The sequence below is a fragment of the Phyllobates terribilis genome, unplaced genomic scaffold (assembly GCF_046119375.1).
Source record: "Phyllobates terribilis strain yellow unplaced genomic scaffold, ASM4611937v1 Scaffold_4__5_contigs__length_816908805, whole genome shotgun sequence".
Lineage (NCBI taxonomy): Eukaryota > Metazoa > Chordata > Amphibia > Anura > Dendrobatidae > Phyllobates > Phyllobates terribilis.
Window position 1 is genome coordinate 682974396 of NW_027362764.1, and position 19796 is coordinate 682994191.

The 19796-nt window shown below is 42.8% G+C and overlaps 4 pseudogenes; all 4 read right to left on the minus strand.

Moving 5' to 3' along the window:
• Positions 1 to 6565: 6565 nt before the first annotated feature.
• Positions 6566 to 6674, minus strand: LOC141268094 (5S ribosomal RNA; annotated as a pseudogene).
• A 944-nt stretch (positions 6675 to 7618) lies between these two features.
• Positions 7619 to 7733, minus strand: LOC141270255 (5S ribosomal RNA; annotated as a pseudogene).
• Positions 7734 to 8337: 604 nt separating this feature from the next.
• Positions 8338 to 8456, minus strand: LOC141269496 (5S ribosomal RNA; annotated as a pseudogene).
• Positions 8457 to 9478: 1022 nt separating this feature from the next.
• On the minus strand, positions 9479 to 9598 carry LOC141268507 (5S ribosomal RNA; annotated as a pseudogene).
• Between the last annotated feature and the right edge of the window lie 10198 nt (positions 9599 to 19796).

Genomic DNA, 19796 nt, shown 5'->3' on the forward strand with positions numbered 1-19796 from the left:
CCTGTTCCTGCCCTGACAAAAAACTAAAGTTGTCGCTCCAATCAGGTATTTGAGTCTTATCATCGTCTTCCTCATTGTCTCCACCAACAGGAGTTACAGTTTGGGAATGAGGGTCTACATTATGGTCAGAACCTTCTGCGTCTGGTCCTGGATCCGACTCATAAAGATTCTGGGCATCAGTGCAGATCATTTCCTCGTCTGGATTCACAGAAGCGCTGGAGTCGACCTCTGATTCCCAGGCTATAGTATGAGTAAACAGCTCTGCAGACTCAACCATCTGTTCTACCTCATACTCAGACGGGCAGCTGGAGATTTGGGAGCTGTGAGGAAGCAAGTGCGATTTGGGTGACACCTTTGAGGACTGGAGTATTTGTGATGTTGAAGTTGATGTGGAGGAGAGCCCACTTAAAGGAGCACATGATATCCGTTGAAGCACCTGCTGTTTTTGTGCCTCATCTGGAATTTGTAGCGATTGGCGTGGCCGTAAGAAAGGGATCTTATCACATTGTCCGCTAAAAGAAGTAGACATTTTAGTTTGGCTGGAAGATGGTCTTTCTTCTGCACCTAACCCACGGACACAACCTTTTTTCCCCTTCCCAACACGCCTATTCCCCTTTCCACCAGCAGCAGGCCTTTTTCCACTCATTTTGGTGGTTAACTAATTCACAACTCTGGAGTTGTTTGCACAAAAAAACAATGGATGGTAACCGAGCAGAGCTGAGTGGCCAAACTGTGGTATTAGGCCAAAACTATTGGCTGGGTTAGATGCAGAAAAAAATTATTTTTAATTTGCAACCTGATGGAGGTCAGTATAGATGGACTAATAGACCAAGTCCCACACACCGCTAGAAGCCCAAATATTTTTTCAGAGCTAGATGCAGAAATTTTTTTTATTCAATTTGCAACCTGATGGAGGTCAGTATAGATGGACTAATAGACCAAGTCCCACACACTGCTAGAAGCCCAAATATTTTTTCAGAGCTAGATGCAGAAAAAAATTATTTTTAATTTGCAACCTGATGGAGGTCAGTATAGATGGACTAATAGACCAAGTCCCACACACCGCTAGAAGCCCAAATATTTTTTCAGAGCTAGATGCAGAAAAAAATTATTTTTAATTTGCAACCTGATGGAGGTCAGTATAGATGGACTAATAGACCAAGTCCCACACACCGCTAGAAGCCCAAATATTTTTTCAGAGCTAGATGCAGAAAAAAATTATATTCAATTTGCAACCTGCTGGAGGTCAGTATAGAAGGACTAATAGAACAAGTCCCACACACTGCTAGAAGCCCAAATATTTTTTCAGAGCTAAATGAAGAAAAAAATTATTTTTAATTTGCAACCTGATGGAGGTCAGTATAGATGGACTAATAGACCAAGTCCCACACACTGCTAGAAGCCCAAATATTTTTTCAGAGCTAGATGCAGAAAAAAATTATTTTTAATTTGCAACCTGATGGAGGTCAGTATAGATGGACTAATAGACCAAGTCCCACACACTGCTAGAAGCCCAAATATTTTTTCAGAGCTACATGCAGAAAAAAATTATTTTTAATTTGCAACCTGATGGAGGTCAGTATAGATGGACTAATAGACCAAGTCCCACACACCGCTAGAAGCCCAAATATTTTTTCAGAGCTAGATGCAGAAAAAAATTATATTCAATTTGCAACCTGCTGGACGTCAGTATAGAAGGACTAATAGAACAAGTCCCACACACTGCTAGAAGCCCAAATATTTTTTCAGAGCTAAATGAAGAAAAAAAATATTTTTAATTTGCAACCTGATGGAGGTCAGTATAGATGGACTAATAGACCAAGTCCCACACACTGCTAGAATCCCAAATATTTTTTCAGAGCTAGATGCAGAAAAAAATTATTTTTAATTTGCAACCTGATGGAGGTCAGTATAGATGGACTAATAGACCAAGTCCCACACACCGCTAGAAGCCCAAATATTTTTTCAGAGCTAGATGCAGAAATTTTTTTTATTCAATTTGCAACCTGATGGAGGTCAGTATAGATGGACTAATAGACCAAGTCCCACACACTGCTAGAAGCCCAAATATTTTTTCAGAGCTAGATACAGAAAAAAATTATTTTTAATTTGCAACCTGATGGAGGTCAGTATAGATGGACTAATAGACCAAGTCCCACACACTGCTAGAAGCCCAAATATTTTTTCAGAGCTAGATGCAGAAAAAAATTATTTTTAATTTGCAACCTGATGGAGGTCAGTATAGATGGACTAATAGAACAAGTCCCACACGCTGCTAGAAGCCCAAATATTTTTTCAGAGATAAATGAAGAAAAAAATTCTTTTTAATTTGCAACCTGATGGAGGTCAGTATAGATGGACTAATAGACCAAGTCCCACACACTGCTAGAAGCCCAAATATTTTTTCAGAGCTAGATGCAGAAAAAAATTATTTTTAATTTGCAACCTGATGGAGGTCAGTATAGATGGACTAATAGACCAAGTCCCACACACCGCTAGAAGCCCAAATATTTTTTCAGAGCTAGATGCAGAAAAAAATTATATTCAATTTGCAACCTGCTGGAGGTCAGTATAGAAGGACTAATAGAACAAGTCCCACACACTGCTAGAAGCCCAAATATTTTTTCAGAGCTAAATGAAGAAAAAAATTATTTTTAATTTGCAACCTGATGGAGGTCAGTATAGATGGACTAATAGACCAAGTCCCACACACTGCTAGAAGCCCAAATATTTTTTCAGAGCTAGATGCAGAAAAAAATTATATTCAGTTTGCAACCTGATGGAGGTCAGTATAGATGGACTAATAGAATGATGCTATGCCCAAAAGATTTTACTTCACTAGGTGCAGTAAAAAAATTGGTATTCTATACACAGGTGGTATATCTTGCAACACAGATAGGCTACTCCACTGACTAACACACTCTGCAATAGGCCAAAAAGGATTAGCTTTGCTAGATTCAGCCAAATGGTGTGAAAAAAACTTGCACAGCACTGGCACAGACCTGCCTGGCAAAAACTGATAGGAACTGATGTAACCTAGTCCTGAAAAGGACTCCAATTACAATTAGTCTTTACACCCACAATCTATCTATTTAAGAGCACAGACCTGCCTGATAAAAGTCGTAGGAAATGCTGTAACCTAGTCTTTAAAAGGACTGCAATCACAACCATTCCCTACTCCCAACTATCTGTATATTTGTGCGAAAATTGGCTTGAAATTAACAAGGTATAGCGCACACAGCAACAGCGGTGCCGTCTAACACGCAGCTGCAGCAGTGAGAAAATGGTGGCGACGGGGAAAATGGCTTGGTCTTATAGGGCAAGGACATGTGACATACACTGCCAATCACACATGCCCTTGCTTGTGTGAAAAAAAGCACTTCGCTCCGTGTGTGCGCTGCTGATAGGCTGACAGATTGCACCTCCCCACTGCAAATGCGGGAAAGAGAAAAAAAATGGAGATCTTCATTGTTCCTGCAGAGATCCATCCCCTGCCCCTCCCCCGGCCCCGCTGTACACTCAAACTGCGTATTAACATTAATTTTCATCATTACTGAGAAAAAATCCAGTTATGATTTTGGTGCACGAACAGTTATCGAACATAACCTCGAACAGCCGAATTTTTCTCAAATTGTTCGTGTTCGCCGACCGGCTCGAACACCGCCCAAAACAGCTCGAATTTGAGATTGGCGAACAGTTCGAGTAGAACAACGCTCATCTCTAATCATTAATAAGATTCTGAAAAAATGCTGGAGCATTGGTGAGACCAAAAGGCATAACCAGATTCTCAAAATGACCCACAGGAGTGTTAAAAGCAGTCTTCCATTCATCACCCTCCTTCATGCGCAACAAATTGTATGCCACCCGGAGATCAATTTTAGAGAACCACTTGGCCCCCACTAACTGGTTAAATAAATCAGGAATCAATGGCAGTGGGTAAGGATTGCGTACAGTAATTTTATTAATCTCACGAAAGTCCAGACAAGGACGTAAACCGCCATTTTTTTTTTTACAAAAAAAAATCCAACAGCACACTAGACTTGGAAGGCCTAATGTGACCGGCGGCCAAGCTTGTCTGTATGTATTCTTCCAAAGCCTTTCTTTCAGGAATAGTAAGATTAAATAAACGACTCTTAGGAAGAGTCGCGCCAGGGACAAATTCAATGGTACAATCATAGTCTCTATGGGGAGGCAAAACCTGCGACTCCTCCTCAGAAAAAACTCTCCAAAAATCCTGAATAGGTACAGGCAATTCCCCTCTATCCACAGCAGCAATGCGCCCGTTACAACACTTGTCATGACACTTAGGGCTCCAGGACTTAATTTCATTGGTAGACCAATCCAGTACAGGATTGTGCAATTTTAACCAGGGTAGCCCCAATATTACTGGAGAAGGCAAATTATCCAATACCACCAAATCCAAATTCTCTTGATGAATACCATTAATAGTGAGGGGAAATTCACAGACCTTGTGAGTAACACTCTTCAAGGGAGAGCCATCGACAGAAACCACAACAATAGGGGATGACAAAGTTTTAGGTTCTAATCTAAGTTTTTCCAAAAATCCCCCATCAATCACATTCAGAGTAGATCCACAATCCACAAATACCCGAAATTCAATTAATTCATCCTGAGCAGCAGTAGTGGCAGATAGGAATACTCCCTTAGAATTTAAACAGGCAATACGAGCATGACTGACCATTTTTTTTCTTTCTTCTTACGAAGCACACAGCTCTTAATAAAATGACCAGAATTTCCGCAATAGAAACACAAGCCTTCAGAAAGTCGGCGGTCTTTTCCTGAGAGCGGGGTGCCATCGGCTCTCCATTGTCAGCACAGAACCTCTCAGGACTCGAAGCTGACATAGCAGAGGATTTGCTCTCATTAACCCTTTCACGCAGTCTCCTGTCCACCCGTATAGCTAATTGCATTGCCTCCTGCAAGTTTCCAGGTGTGGGATAAGCAATCAGTAAATCCTTTACCCTTTCACATAGCCCTGCAAGAAACAAGCTTTTCAAAGCAGAATCGTTCCACCCCACCTGGGCAGACCACCGACGGAAGTGAGAACAATATTTTTCCACATTACCCGATCCCTGCCTCAAACGTCTTAATTCAGACTCAGCAGATGAGACACGATCAGGATCATCGTACAACAAACCCAAAGCAGAAAAAAAACTATCCACTGATCTAAAGCACGGATCACTAGGTTGGAGAGAGAAGGCCCATCCCTGAAGATCTTTGCGCAAAAGTGACATTATGATCCCTATGCGCTGTGATTCATCACCAGAGGATCCGGGTCTCAAACGAAAATATAATAGACAAGCATTTTTAAAAGAAAAAAAATCTTGTTGTTTGCCAAAAAATAGATCAGGCAGACGTACCTTAGGTTCCACAAAATGCGCTCCAGAACAGCTACTCACGTGTTGTTGGAGCTTGGTCACCTCCAGAGAGAGTCCCTGCAAGCGTTGAGCCAAATATTGCACCGAGACCATGATGGAAAACTGGAGGTCTTTTCTTAGAGAAATTTTTTTTTTTTTTTTTTTTTATGGCTGGAATTACTGTTATGATCTGCTACAGAGACTAAGGAAAGAAAGGAGATCTATCCCTACAATAGAACTAAACTAGATCCCTACGACGTAACGGGGAACCTGATCCTGCGATCAGACCCGCTAAAGTCCTCGGCTAGTCTGAACGCAGACCAATAGATGTGAGGGAGGGATCCCTACAAGATCTTGGGACTGGGAAAAGTTGGACACCTCCTAGCAGAAATAGTAGCAGTCAAAGACAAACACACAACAAAAAGGCATAGGGGTCAGAAGACCTAGCAAAACTAACAGAGAACGGCAACAGAGCAACAAGCTAGCTCAACAGTAGTAAATACAAATGAAGTCCAGCAAAGCCAGAAGGGCAGAGCCGGATTAAATAGGCAAAATGGTCATGTGAGCAGCAAACTAAAAAAAAACTAACAGGAGAGTTGTAACACGCTTGGTGGCGAGCAATCTGGTCGTGACGGGGCGGGCTCCGAAGGGTCCATGCAAAGGCTGTGCCGTCCCTACAGGTGTGGTTTGTTTTGCAGTGATTCACCCGCCGCATCAGGTGTCTTCAAAAATGTCTCGGCGCAGGGTCTCCTGCAGGCTAAACCCTTCTTCGCGGTAATGTGACAGAAAGAGCAAGCTGGACCCGTAACTTGGGGGCGGAGCGAGACGTCCAGGGGTGAATGAAGGAAGAGGGTGAGATGGTTGCCAGTGACTTTGAGCTGCTCTTCAGGGGGGAGGGTCGTGTTGCCTGCAAAGGTCTTCTGCTTGGGGATACCGGTGGTTGCCTCCAGCCACGCGGGAGATGCTGGTCCTGGTGAAAAGCAGCCTAGTATTAAAAGTAAAGAAGCAACAATGCTGGAGGCCCACGGTGATCAGAAGGATGCTGGTATTTTGCAGAGATGAAATATCGCAAGAGAGAGAGCAAATGAAAAAAAGAAAAGAGAATGAATGTGTGCACTTGTGAAAGGGAATAGAAAAAAGGCACAGAAGAGAGTGCAACCTGCTGGTGGAAGGAAAGAAAAAGCAAAAGCCTACAACACCTGGTATTCCCAGGTGGTCTCCCATCCAAATACTAGCCAGGCCCAACCCTGCTTAGCTTCCGAGATCAGGCGCATTCAGGGTGGTGTGGCCGTAGGCACAGACAAGCCTTTCACTTGCTGCTTTTCTAATTTGAAGTCTGGCTGCCGGCTGCCCTTTCCAGTGTTCAGCAAGACCAGGTCCTTTTGTGCTTTCCCTTCTCTTCAATTTTTTTGCTGGTTTCCTTAAAAGGTCTTGTAGACAGAACGCCCCACTGAGAGCCGCTGAGTTCACTGATCGGCTGCAGCGCTGTCGACGGAACGTCAGCTTCACGGCCAATGCCACAGGCCGGGAGCAGAGGCGAGACTCACCAGTAGACCCGGGTAGGTTGAGTAGAGCGTGTTTAGTTGCTTTCTAAAAGCCTGCAGCCGGGGATTAACTGTTAATGAAAGGGAACAATCCCTTTGACTGTCTGCAGCGCGCCACACCTAGGAAGCGCACTCTCACACTGAAAGCCAGCATGCACACGTGCTCGCAAGTGACAACACCCCCTATCTGCCCCTACAACCTCTCCGTCACCATGCGTCAGACTCTCCTGCCTGTTTTATGATTTCAGGGCCCTAGCAGGAATCACAACACCCCCTCCCCAATTCCTTCCTCACCTTCATTGCCTTCCTTGCACTGAGGTTAGCTCTTTGGCAGCCGTCTGGCTTGGTTACACAAGCTTATTTGCAGAGAAACATGTTACTTCTGCTGGCCCTCGCTAGACGGCCGGCATCCAAAACCTTCCCTGGGCACCTGCTGAAAGCCTGGCCCCTTCACGGCCCCGGGTGCTTTTAACGCCATCATTTCCACGCGGCGAGCTGCGGAGTCAATAAGCACTCCTAGCCGTGGCAAGGAGCTCGGTGTCAGGCCTGCGTGAAGGCGGCGGGGTAGCGTACTTAGCTGCCAACTGGCTCAGAGGCCTTGGGGCTTCCATCATCTAAGTTACTTAAGGTCAGTGTCCGGCAAGGCGCCGTTCCATGCTAGCCGAGCTGGGCAGTAGGGCAAAACATCATCAAAATAGTCTACAGCACCCGGTGTTCCCACGAGGTCTCCCATCCAAGTACTGTCCGAGCCCAGCACTGCATCCGAGATCAGACGAGATCAGGCGTATCCAAAGTGGTATGGCCAGTAGACGCTGCTCGATCCATCGCCCGGCCAGCCTTTCTCAGGATCGCTTGGAGGCGAGCAATCTGGCCGTGACGGGGCGGGCTCCGAAGGGTCCATGCAAAGGCTGTGGTTTGTTTAGCAGTGATTCACCCGCCGCATCAAGTGTCTTCAAAAATGTCTCGGTGCAGGGTCTCCTGCAGGCTAAACCCTTCATCGCGGTAATGTGACAGAAAGAGCAAGCTGGACCCGTAACTTGGGGGCTGAGCGAGACGTCCAGAGGTGAATGAAGGAAGAGGGTGAGATGGTTGCCAGTGACTTTGAGCTGCTCTTCAGGGGGGAGGGTCGTGTTGCCTGCTAAGGTCTTCTGCTTGGGGATACCGGTGATTGCCTCCAGCCACGCGGGAGACGCTGGTCCTGGTGAAAAGGAGCCTAGTATTAAAAGTAAATAAGCAACAATGCTGGAGGCCCACAGTGATCAGAAGGATGCTGGTATTTTGCAGAGATGAAATAGCGCAAGAGAGAAAGCAAATGAAAAAAAGAAAAGAGAATGAATGTGTGCACTTGTGAAAGGGAATGGAAAAAAGGCATAGAAGAGAGTGCCCCCTGCTGGTGGAAGGAAAGAAAAAGCAAAAGCCTAGAGCACCTGGTATTCCCAGGCAGTCTCCCATCCAAGTACTAACCAGGCCCAACCCTGCTTGGCTTCCAAGATTAGACAAGGTCGGGCGTGTACAGAGTGGTTTGGCCGTAGGCACAGACAAGCCTCTCACTTGCTGCTTTTCTACTTTGAAGGCGCAGACAAGCCTCTCACTTGCTGCTTTTCTACTTTGAAGGCACAGACAAGCCTCTCACTTGCTGCCTTTCTACTTTGAAGTCTGGCTGCCGGCTGCCCTTTCCAGTGCTCAGCAAGACCAGGTCTTTTTGTGCTTTCCCTTCTCTTCAATTTTTTTGCTGGCTTCCTTAAAAGGTCTTGTAGACAGAAGGCCCCACTCAGAGCCGCTGAGCTCACTGATCGGCTGCAGCGCTGTCGACGGAACGTTAGCTTCACAGCCAATGCCACAGGCCGGGAGCAGAGGCGAGATTAACCGGTAGACCTGGGTAGGGTAAGTAGAGCGCGGTTAGTTGCTTTCTAATAGCCTGCAGCCGGGGATTAACTTTTAATGAAAGGGAACAATCCCTTTGACTGTCTGCAACGTGCCACACCTAGGAAGCGCACTCTCACACACAAGCCAGCATGCACACGTGCTCGCACGTGACAACACCCCCTATCTGCCCCTACAACCTCTACGTCACCATGCGTCAGACTGTCCTGCCTGTTTTATGATTTCAGGGCCCTAGCAGGAATCACCCCCCCTCCCCAATTCCTTCCGCACCTTCCTTGCCTTCCTTGCAGTAAGGTTAGCTCTTTGGCAGCCATCTGGCTTGGTTACACAAGCTTGTTTGCAGAGAAACATGTTACTTCTGCTGGCCCTCGCTAGGCAGCCGGCATCCAAAGCCTTCCCTGGGCACCTGCTGAAAGCCTGGCCCGTTCACGGCCCCGAGTGCTTTTAACGCCATCATTTCCACACGGCGAGCTGTGGAGTCAATAAGCACTCCTAGCCGTGGCAAGGAGCTCGGTGTCATGCCTGCGTGAAGGCGGCCGGGTAGCGTACTTAGCTGCCAACTGGCTCAGAGGCCTTGGGGCTTCCATCATCTAAGTTACTTAAGGTCGGTGTCCGGCAAGGCGCCGTTCCATGCTAGCCGAGCTGGGCAGTAGGGCAAAACGTCATCAAAATGGTCTACAGCACCTGGTGTTCCCAGGAGGTCTCCCATTCAAGTACTGTCTGAGCCCAGCCCTGCTTTGCTTCTGAGATCAGACGAGATCGGGCATATCCAAGGTGGTATGGCCAGTAGACGCTGCTTGATCCATCGCCCGGCCAGCCTTTCTCAGGATCGCTTGGTGGCGAGCAATCTGGCCGTGACGGGGCGGGCTCCGAAGGGTCCATGCAAAGGCTGTGCCGTCCATACAGGTGTGGTTTGTTTAGCAGTGATTCACACGCCACATCAGGTGTCTTCAAAAATGGCTTGGGACAGGGTCTCCTGCAGGCTAAACCCTTCATCGCGGTAATGTGACAGAAAGAGCAAGCTGGACAAGTAACTTGGGGGCAGAGCGAGACGTCCAGGGGTGAATGAAGGAAGAGGGTGAGATGGTTGCCAGTGACTTTGAGCTGCTCTTCAGGGGGGAGGGTCGTGTTGCCTGCAAAGGTCTTCTGCTTGGGGTTACCGGTGGTTGCCTTCAGCCACCCGGGAGATGCTGGTCCTGGTGAAAAGGAGCCTAGTATTAAAAGTAAATAAGCAACAATGCTGGAGGCCCAAGGTGATCAGAAGGATGCTGGTACTTTGCAGAGATGAAATAGCGCAAGAGAGAAAGCAAATGAAAAAAAGAAAAGAGAATGAATGTGTGCACTTGTGAAAGGGAATGGAAAAAAGGCATAGAAGAGAGTGCCCCCTGCTGGTGGAAGGAAGGAAAAAGCAAAAGTCTACAGCACCTGGCATTCCCAGGCGGTCTCTGTTAAATGGTTAATTATGGAAATTCATTTGGAATGTTAATCGATAATCATTTTTCTGATTTCTATGCCTCAGCCATCGTGTCTAGTTGACATGCGCTATTTGTGTGTGTATTTTTCGTTCACTACCATATGTAGAACAGGTGTCCATACGACTGGCTATAAAAGCCCATGGTACAGAAAGGGGGGGCTCTCTTGCTCTGCCCACCCCACAAGACACATAATCTTCATGCTGAGGAGCAGATGACATGTAGGCCTGGACACATGCTGGACAAAGACATGATTTACCAGCCAGGATCCAAGGAAAGATGGGTGAATCTCAACAATTAAGCTAATTATGGACAAATGGACAATTACTTTATAACTAATTATTGTATGTACCTGCTGCAATCTGATTCTTTTTAATGGACAATCCAAGAATAAATAGATACATTTTTTTATAAGAATATTGTGATATTGATACTTTGAGAAGTCCTCAGTAGAAAAAAATAATACAGGAAGAGTATTATTTTACAATGGTGAGCCAGCCAGTCCTGTTTTTTGTTTTTTAAATTAAGTAAGTGAATTTCTTCCGTGAACAAGGGGGGAGTCCTCACGAGCTGAACAGCTGTTGTTCACGTGTCAGTAAATTCACTAGTTTGTCACGAGAAGCAGAAAGGACCTACAGACTGAGGAAAGACAGGAAGCAGAGGTACTAACAAGGAACAGAATCACACAGGAAAAGAATCAGACAAACTGAAGACAGGACGTGCTGATAAAGAGAAGCCAAGGAATCTTAAGGTAAGCAAAATATGGATATAATTTCTTCTTTTGCTAAACAAAGTAATATTAATTTCAAAGTTAATGTAGGAGATGACATAGAAGTTTTGTGGCTCAGTTTATACAAAGAATATGAATTGCAGAATTTACAGTTAACTTCTAAATTGGTAAATAGAGACAAACAGAAATTGAGAAATATTCTACATTTGGTAGATTTTTTTCATAGTCTTGTGTTAGAGATTTCTTAGCAGGAAAATAGTGTAGAAGTGTCAGACAGTGATACTGATTCTGACTGTAATGTGGAAAATGAACAAGAAGTAAGACACGTGTCTGTAACTGAAGGTGACCTTGGGTCTGACCAAGAGACGGACATACAGAAACCTGACATGGGAGGAGACATGACTGACATACGAGAAACCGACATACTAGGTGATGTGGGAAGAGACGTGAGTGACGTAGGAGGAACGGACGTACAAGAGCCACTAAAAATATCAGAGAATTCTGGAATTACCCAGGCTCAACTCCAAATTAAAATGAGGGAAAATTTGCTGAAATTATACAAAATCATGCCAAAATATGATGTCAAAATCCATGCCTGTAGAAATTCAGAGACATTTGAGAGCTTCTCTGATAAGTTTGATTTATCCAATGAGGAGAGGAATAAATTATTTAAAATATGGATTCCTGTGACATTGTCCAGACGTTTACATTTAATGCCCTGTGAAAATGACTCTCCTAATGGATGGGAAAATGATTCGGACAGATTAAGATATTTGATTTATTGTGTCACAAAGGATTTTCCCAACATAGAAGAGCTGCAGAAACTAAGGATTGGTAGGAAGGAATGTACATATACATTCATGTCCATATTTGAACGGTTGTACAAAGCTCTCATCAAAAATGGAAAAGTACAACATATGATAACAACTTTTGTACAAAAATTCAAATTCCTAAATTCAGTTTCCCAAGTTATGGCATCACAAAAAAATTCATTATTTGAATGTGCGCAGATGCTGGATTTTGTTAGAAAACATGAGAATCGTGAAAAGAAAATAAATCAAGCTAAATTTATAAAACCAGGAAAGGTAAAATCTTACCAAAAGCCAATATCAAACTCTCCTAGACTGAGTCATCCCCATAGTGAACTCTATCAAATACGCAGAAGATTTCATATATGTTATAAGCCATATCAGCCAGTGCAAAGATCCATCTCTCCACAGAATGAGTTAATTCTCAGTCAGAACTGTGATTCTCTAAAAAGGAAAATGGCTGAAACTGATGGACAGAGACAGGTGAGACGACCAACTCACAGTGACGTCATGGAATGTGGACAGAAGAACAGGCAGTTCTCTGAGGTTTTGAAGGATAGAAAAATGTCTTTCCTAAATTGGGCGTTCCTGGAGATATTTGAGAGAGACAGAAGATTTGGTTTAGGGAGTGGCTAAGGAAAAACTGTAATTATAATGTTGTATCAAAATGTAATACAATGTCTCAATATTTATTTATAATCTTATACAGTAAAATTGTAGTTACATAGTTTCTAATAGTTCATATATATATATATATATATATATATATATATATATATACACTTGTCTAAGTAGAGATTGTGTATAATTGTATTTATATATACGTTTATAAAATATATATATATATATATATATATTAATTAATAAATTAGAACTTCATATATATAAATTTAAGTAGCAATATTTTGAATTACATTAGAACCAACCAATATATGTATAAGATATTTAAATAATTCTGCTTCTGTATGAATTTGATATTTAATTTTATTTTCTTATATTTCCTTAGAGTTTTCATTCCAAAGCAGGATTTGATCAAAGAACTCTAAAATGGATTTATTTCTTTATTCACACAGGAAGTGAAAAAATTGCATGATTTTATGTGTATAACATTTCAAAATAATAACAATATATCTAGTTGAACTATAATATATATGTAATACTTATTAATTCTTTTGTGTTGTTAATATTTTCTGTGCATGAAGTGTTCGTGCAAATTAAAGTAGCTTTACAGCATGACGTGTGACAGCTGTGGCCTTTGAACTTTGAGCTAATAGTATAGGATCCCATTCATTCCATTTTCAACTGATGTAACTTAAGACCGGGCAGCCAGTGAAAAAAGAATCTAAGACAAGAGTTTTTTCAAGTGTCTGAAATTCCAGTGACTTACTCTCATATTATATAATATGTACTTGGGGAATATTCAAAGAAATAGAATCATAGAATCATAGAATGGTAGAGTTGGAAGGGACCTCCTGGGTCATCTGGTCCAACCCCCTGCTCAAAGCAGGATTCACTAGATCATCTCAGACAGATGTCTGTCCAGCCTCTGTTTGAAGACGTCCATTGAAGGGGAACTCACCACCTCTCGTGGCAGCCTGTTCCACTCATTAATCACCCTAACTGTCAAAAAGTTTTTTCTAATATCTAATCTGTGTCTCCTCCCATTTAGTTTCATCCCATTGCTTCTAGTTTTTCCTTGTGCAAACGAGAATAAAGATGATCCTTCTACAATGTGACAGCCCTTGACATATTTGTAGACAGCTATTAAGTCTCCTCTCAGTCTTCTTTTTTGCAAGCTAAACATTCCCAAATCCTGCAACCGTTCCTCATAGGACATGGTTTGCAGACCAGTCACCATTCTGGTCGCTCTTCTCTGAACTTGCTCCAGTTTGTCTATGTCTTTTTTAAAATGTGGTGCCCAAAACTGTACACAGTATTCCAGATGAGGTCTGACCAAAGAGGAGTAAAGACCGATAATGACTTCACGTGATCTAGACTGTATGCTTCTGTTAATACATCCCAGAATTGTATTTGCCTTTTTTGCTGCTGCATCACACTGTTGACTCATGTTCAGTCTATGATCTATTAGTATACCTAAGTCTTTTTCACATGTACTGTTGCTTAGCTCTATTCCTCCCATTCTGTATATGCTTTTTTCATTTTTTATTGCCCAGATGTAGTACTTTGCATTTTTCCCTGTTAAAAACCATTCTGTTGGTTGCTGCCCACTGCTCCAGTTTATTTAGGTCTTTTTGAATCCTCTCTCTCTCTTCTCTAGTATTAGCTATCCCTCCTAGCTTTGTGTCATCAGCAAATTTAATCAGTTTACCCTCAATTCCTTCCTCTAAATCATTGATAAAGATGTTGAACAATACAGGTCCCAGGACGGAGCCCTGTGTTACCCCACTTGAGACATTCATCCAGCTGGATGTGAAGCCATTTACAACCACCCTTTGAGTCCGATCACTAAGCCAGTTATGAATCCACCTAACAGTTGCCTGGTCCATTGCATACTTGGTCATTTTTTCAATAAGGATGGTGTGAGATACTTTGTCAAATGCTTTGCTGAAGTCAAGATATACTATATCTACAGCATTTCCCTGATCCACCCAGTCAGTGATTCTGTCATAGAAGGAAATTAAGTTAGTCTGACATGACTTGTTAGTTACAAACCCATGCTGACTCTGGTTAATCACTTCATTCTTATCCATGTACTTACATACATGTTGTTTAATAATTTGTTCAAAGATCTTTCCTGGTATAGAAGTCAGACTCACCGGCCTATAGTTCCCTGGGTCCACCTTCTTCCCCTTTTTGAAGATAGGAACAACATTTGCTCCTCTCCAGTCTTCTGGGACTTCTCCTGTTCTCCAAGAATTTTCAAAGATTATGGAGAGTGGTTCTAAAATTTCTTCTACGATCTCCTTCAGTACTCTGGGGTGTAATTCATCTGGACCTGGAGACTTGAACTCATTTATGTTAGCTAAATATTCCCTCACAATCTTTCTGTTTACAGATAACTTGGATTCCTCTATTCCTTTAAAAGGACAGTGGAGATCAGTTGATGTTACATTTTCTTTCTGAGAGAAAACAGATGCAAAATAAGAATTAAAACGTTCGGCCTTCTCAACATCCTCTCTTACCATTTCTCCATTTTCATCCTGTAAAAATCCTATAGCATCTTTGACTTTTCTTTTACTTTTGACATACCCCCAAAATCCTTTTTTATTGCTTTTGACATCTCTTGCAAGCCTTAATTCATTGTCAGCTTTAGCTAACCTGATACGTGCCCTACTGGATCTGCAGACTGCATTATAATCTTCTTTAGATATGCCTCACTCTTTCCATTTAATAAACATTTCTTTCTTTCTTTTTAGCATGTGTTTAAGTTCTGTGTTCATCCATCCTGGTTTCCTTAAATGCTTCCCATTCTTCCTACTTTTCGGGATTGTTAACGATTGTGCTTTGAGAATCTCATTTTTAAAAATTTCCCATCCTTCCTGGACATTTTTGTCCTTAAGGACATCCAGCCATTGGATCCCTCCTATTCTCTTTCTGAGTCTCTTAAAATCTGCCTTTCTAAAATCTAACCTTGAAGTTTGAGTCTTCACATGTCTTCCTCCTCTAGTTATCCAAAATTCTATAATAGCATGATCGCTGCCTCCTAGGGTCCCAGCCACCTTTACCTCCTCAACCATTTCCTCCCTGTTTATAAGGATTAGATCCAAAGTAGCAGGACCACTTGTTTTCTCCCCTACCTTTTGGAAGATAAAGTTGTCAGCAAGAGAGGATAAGAATTTGCTTGACCTGTTAGTTTTACTTGACAGAGATTCCCAACAAATGTCTGGATAGTTGAAATCTCCCATGACCACTACGTCATATTTTTTGGAGAACTTGGTCATTTGATACATAAAGAGTTCATCCATATCTTCAGCTTGCCCAGGTGGCCTGTAGTAAATGCCTACAATGGTGTCCTTTCCATTGTTCTCTCCTTGTATTCTTACCCAAACAGTTTCCACAGAACTCCCAGTCTCTGAAGCTTCAATCTCTGTGCAGATATACGCTTTTCTAACATACAATGCAACACCTCCTCCTCGTTTATCAAGTCTGTTTCTTGCAAATAAGTTGTATCCTTTTAGCTTTTTATTCCAATCATGTGTATCGTCCCACCAAGTTTCAGTGATTCCAATGACATCATATTCCTTTTCCTGCGTTAGTAGTTCCAATTCTCCTTGTTTGTTGCCCATGCTTTGTGCATTTGTATAAAAACATTTTAGTTTGTGATTGGTTTCTCTTCCTCCCATATTTTTATTATTTAAATTGTTTTGTCTTTGTTCTTCCTTTCCACTTCCAGTAGCAGAGATCTCAATAGTATTTGTCAGCTGTATGGCTTTTTCTGGCCTTTTGCTTCCCTTCCCACATTGTTCTAGTTTAAAGCTCTTCTGATGAGTGTAGCAAGGCGACTTCCAAATACATGTTTTCCAGTCTTCGTAAGGTGCACCCCATCTCTAGCAAGTAGTCCATCGTATAGGTAATTCATTCCGTGATCCAGAAATCCAAATCCTTGTTGACGGCACCATCGACGTAGCCAGTTGTTCACCTGTAGAATCTTATTCCACCTCATTGTTCCATGGACATCCACTGGGAGGATGGATGAGAAGACCACCTGCACTCCCAATTCTTTCACTTTCTTGCCTATGTCTTCAAAGTCACTGCAGATGGTTTCCAGGTCCTTTCTTGCGGTGTCATTTGTCCCCACATGTAGTAGCAGGAATGGGTAGTGATCTGTAGGTCTGAAGAATCTTGATATCCTGTCAGACACATCTTTAATTTTTGCTCCTGGAAGACAGCAGATTTCTCTTGAGGTTATGTCTGGTCTGCAGATAGCGGCCTCTGTTCCTCTTAACAGGGAATCCCCCATGACCACCACTCTCCATTTTTTCTTCACAACATTCTTCTTTTTCCATCCAGGAGGATTCTGAGGGCTTACAAGGTTATTCATTGCTGGCAAAGTCTTATTTTGCTGTATTTCTTCATGATTCTCCTGCGTGAGAGCCTGGTACTGGTTCCTGAGCAGTATGGGTGCTGACTGCCTCTCGATCCTCCTGCTTCTGTGGGTCACATGCTTCCATTCCTCTGTTTCGTCAGGTGCAGTTCGAATTTCTTCTCTTTCTGAATCATGAAGAGATAATTCTGCTCTGTCTAAGAACTTTTCACCTTCCTTAATGATTTTCAAGGTAGTTAACCTCTCTTCTAGATTTCGCAACTTTTCCTCCAACAGGGACACAAGCTTGCATTTCTGGCATGTGAAGTTTGGCTTTTCCACTGGCAAGTCTGTGAACATGTAGCAGGATATGCAGCTCACCAAATGGCTCCTGGACTCTTACATGTTCTTATTGTTAATGTTCAGAAAACAGTGAAAAAAGCTTAAAAAAAAAGCGTCAAAATGCGCGCGCCAGTAGGCGCGCGGTTTACCGATGTCCTCTTTTCAGCTCTAACAGCCAAAATCTAGCGTTCTTTGAGCTCGCGGAGACTCTTCACTTACCCAAAAATGCAGCGGGAATATGCAAATTATCTCCTCAGGACTCCTCCCCTGGTTTACCGATGTCCTCTTTTCAGCTCCAACAGCCAAAATCCAGTGTTCTTTGAGCTCGCGGAAACTCTTCACTTACCCCAAAATGCAGTGGGAATATGCAAATTATCTCCTCAGGACTCCTAATCCTGGTTTACCGATGTCCTCTTTTCAGCTCCAACAGCCAAAATCCAGTGTTCTTTGAGCTCGCGGAGACTCTTCACTTACCCCAAAATGCAGTGGGAATATGCAAATTATCTACTCAGGACTCCTCCCCTGGTTTACCGATGTCCTCTTTTCAGCTCCAACAGCCAAAATCCAGTGTTCTTTGAGCTCGCGGAGACTCTTCACTTACCCCAAAATGCAGTGGGAATATGCAAATTATCTCCTCAGGACTCCTCCCCTGGTTTACCAATATCCTCTTTTCAGCTCCAACAGCCAAAATCCAGTATATAAATATAAAGATATTCAATTGATATGGCAATGAGCATTAATAAATTGGGATACAACAATTTTGGGTTAAATATATATATATATATATATATATATATATAAAACTTCATATGTGGAATGTTTGAGTTGAACAGATCTGTGAATGTCAGAGTGAAGGTGACAGATGAGTAAATCAGCAGCTGCTAAGTGTGATTGATGTGACAGAGGCCTCGTATGTTTGTATGTTTGAAAAAAAAAATGTTTCTTTATGTGAAGGTACAAAAATATATTTAATTCTGAGGAAATTATAATACATAATTAGGTATTACAGTGCCTACAAGTAGTATTCAACCTCCTGCAGATTTAGGTGGTTGACACATGCGGAATTAACTTGGCATTGTGACATTTGTACTGTAGATCAGCCTGGAAGTGGGAAATGCACTGCAGCAACTTTTTTTTGTTTTTTTGTTTTTTTAAAACGTTAAAAGTTAATTCAGAGTGTCATTTATTATTCAATCCCTCAAACCACAAGAATTCTGTTTGGTCCCCCTAAAGTATTAAGAAGTAGTTCAGGCACCAAGAATAATGAGCTTCACATGTGTGGATTAAAGATCTCTTTTGCCAGCCTTTTCTGACTATTTAAGACCCTCCCCAAACTTGTGAACAGCACTCAGACATGGTCAACATGGGAAAGACAAAAGAGCATTCCAAGGCCATCAGAGACAAGATCGTGGAGGGTCACAAGGCTGGCAAGGGGTACAAAACCCTTTCCAAGGAGTTGGGCCTACCTGTCTCCACTGTTGGGAGCATCATCCGTAAGTGGAAGGCTTATGGAACTACTGTTAGCCTTCCACGGCCTGGACAGCCTTTGAAGTTGTCCTCCCGTGCCGAGGCCAGGCTTGTCCGAAGAGTCAAGGCTAACCCAAGGACAACAAGGAAGGAGCTCCGGGAAGATCTCATGGCAGTGGGGACATTGGTTTCAATCAATACCATAAGTAACGTACGCCACCGCAAAGGTCTCGGTTCCAGACGAGCCCGTAAGGTACCTTTACTTTCAAAGCGTCATGTCAAGGCTCGTCTACAGTTTGCTCATGATCACTTGGAGGACTCTGAGACAGACTGGTTTAAGGTTCTATGGTCTGATGGGACCAAGATCGAGATCTTTGGTGCCAACCACACACGTGACGTTTGGAGACTGGATGGCACTGCATACGACCCCAAGAATACCATCCCTACAGTCAAGCATGGTGGTGGCAGCATCATGCTGTGGGGCTGTTTCTCTGCCAAGGGTCCTGGCCATCTGGTCTGCATCCATGGGAAGATGGATAGCACGGCCTACCTGGAGATTTTGGCCAAGAACCTCCGCTCCTCCATCAAGGATCTTAAGATGGATCGTAATTTCATCTTCCAACAAGACAACGACCCAAAGCACACAGCCAAGAAAACCAAGGCCTGGTTCAAGAGGGAAAAAGTCAAGGTGTTGGAGTGGCCTAGTCAGTCTCCTGACCTTAACCCAATTGAAAACTTGTGGAAGGAGCTCAAGAATAAAGTCCACATGAGACACCCAAAGAACCTAGATAACTTGGAGAAGATCTGCATGGAGGAGTGGGCCAAGATAACTCCACAGACCTGTGCCGGCCTGATCAGGTCTTATAAAAGACGATTATTAGCTGTAATTGCAAACAAGGGTTATTCCACAAAATAATAAACATAGGGGTTGAATAATAATTGACCCACACTTTTATGTTTAAAATTTAATAAAATTCAACTGAGCAACATAACTTTTTGGTTTGTAAGATTTATGCTTCTGTTCATAAAACCTACTCTCGTTTGCAGTTTGAAGGCTCTAACTTATTTGCATCTTATCAAACCAGCTAAATCTGCAGGGGGTTGAATACTACTTGTAGGCACTGTATCTACATATATATATTTCTATATTTCTTTAATAATTATTATTTCTTGATTTAACTAATAG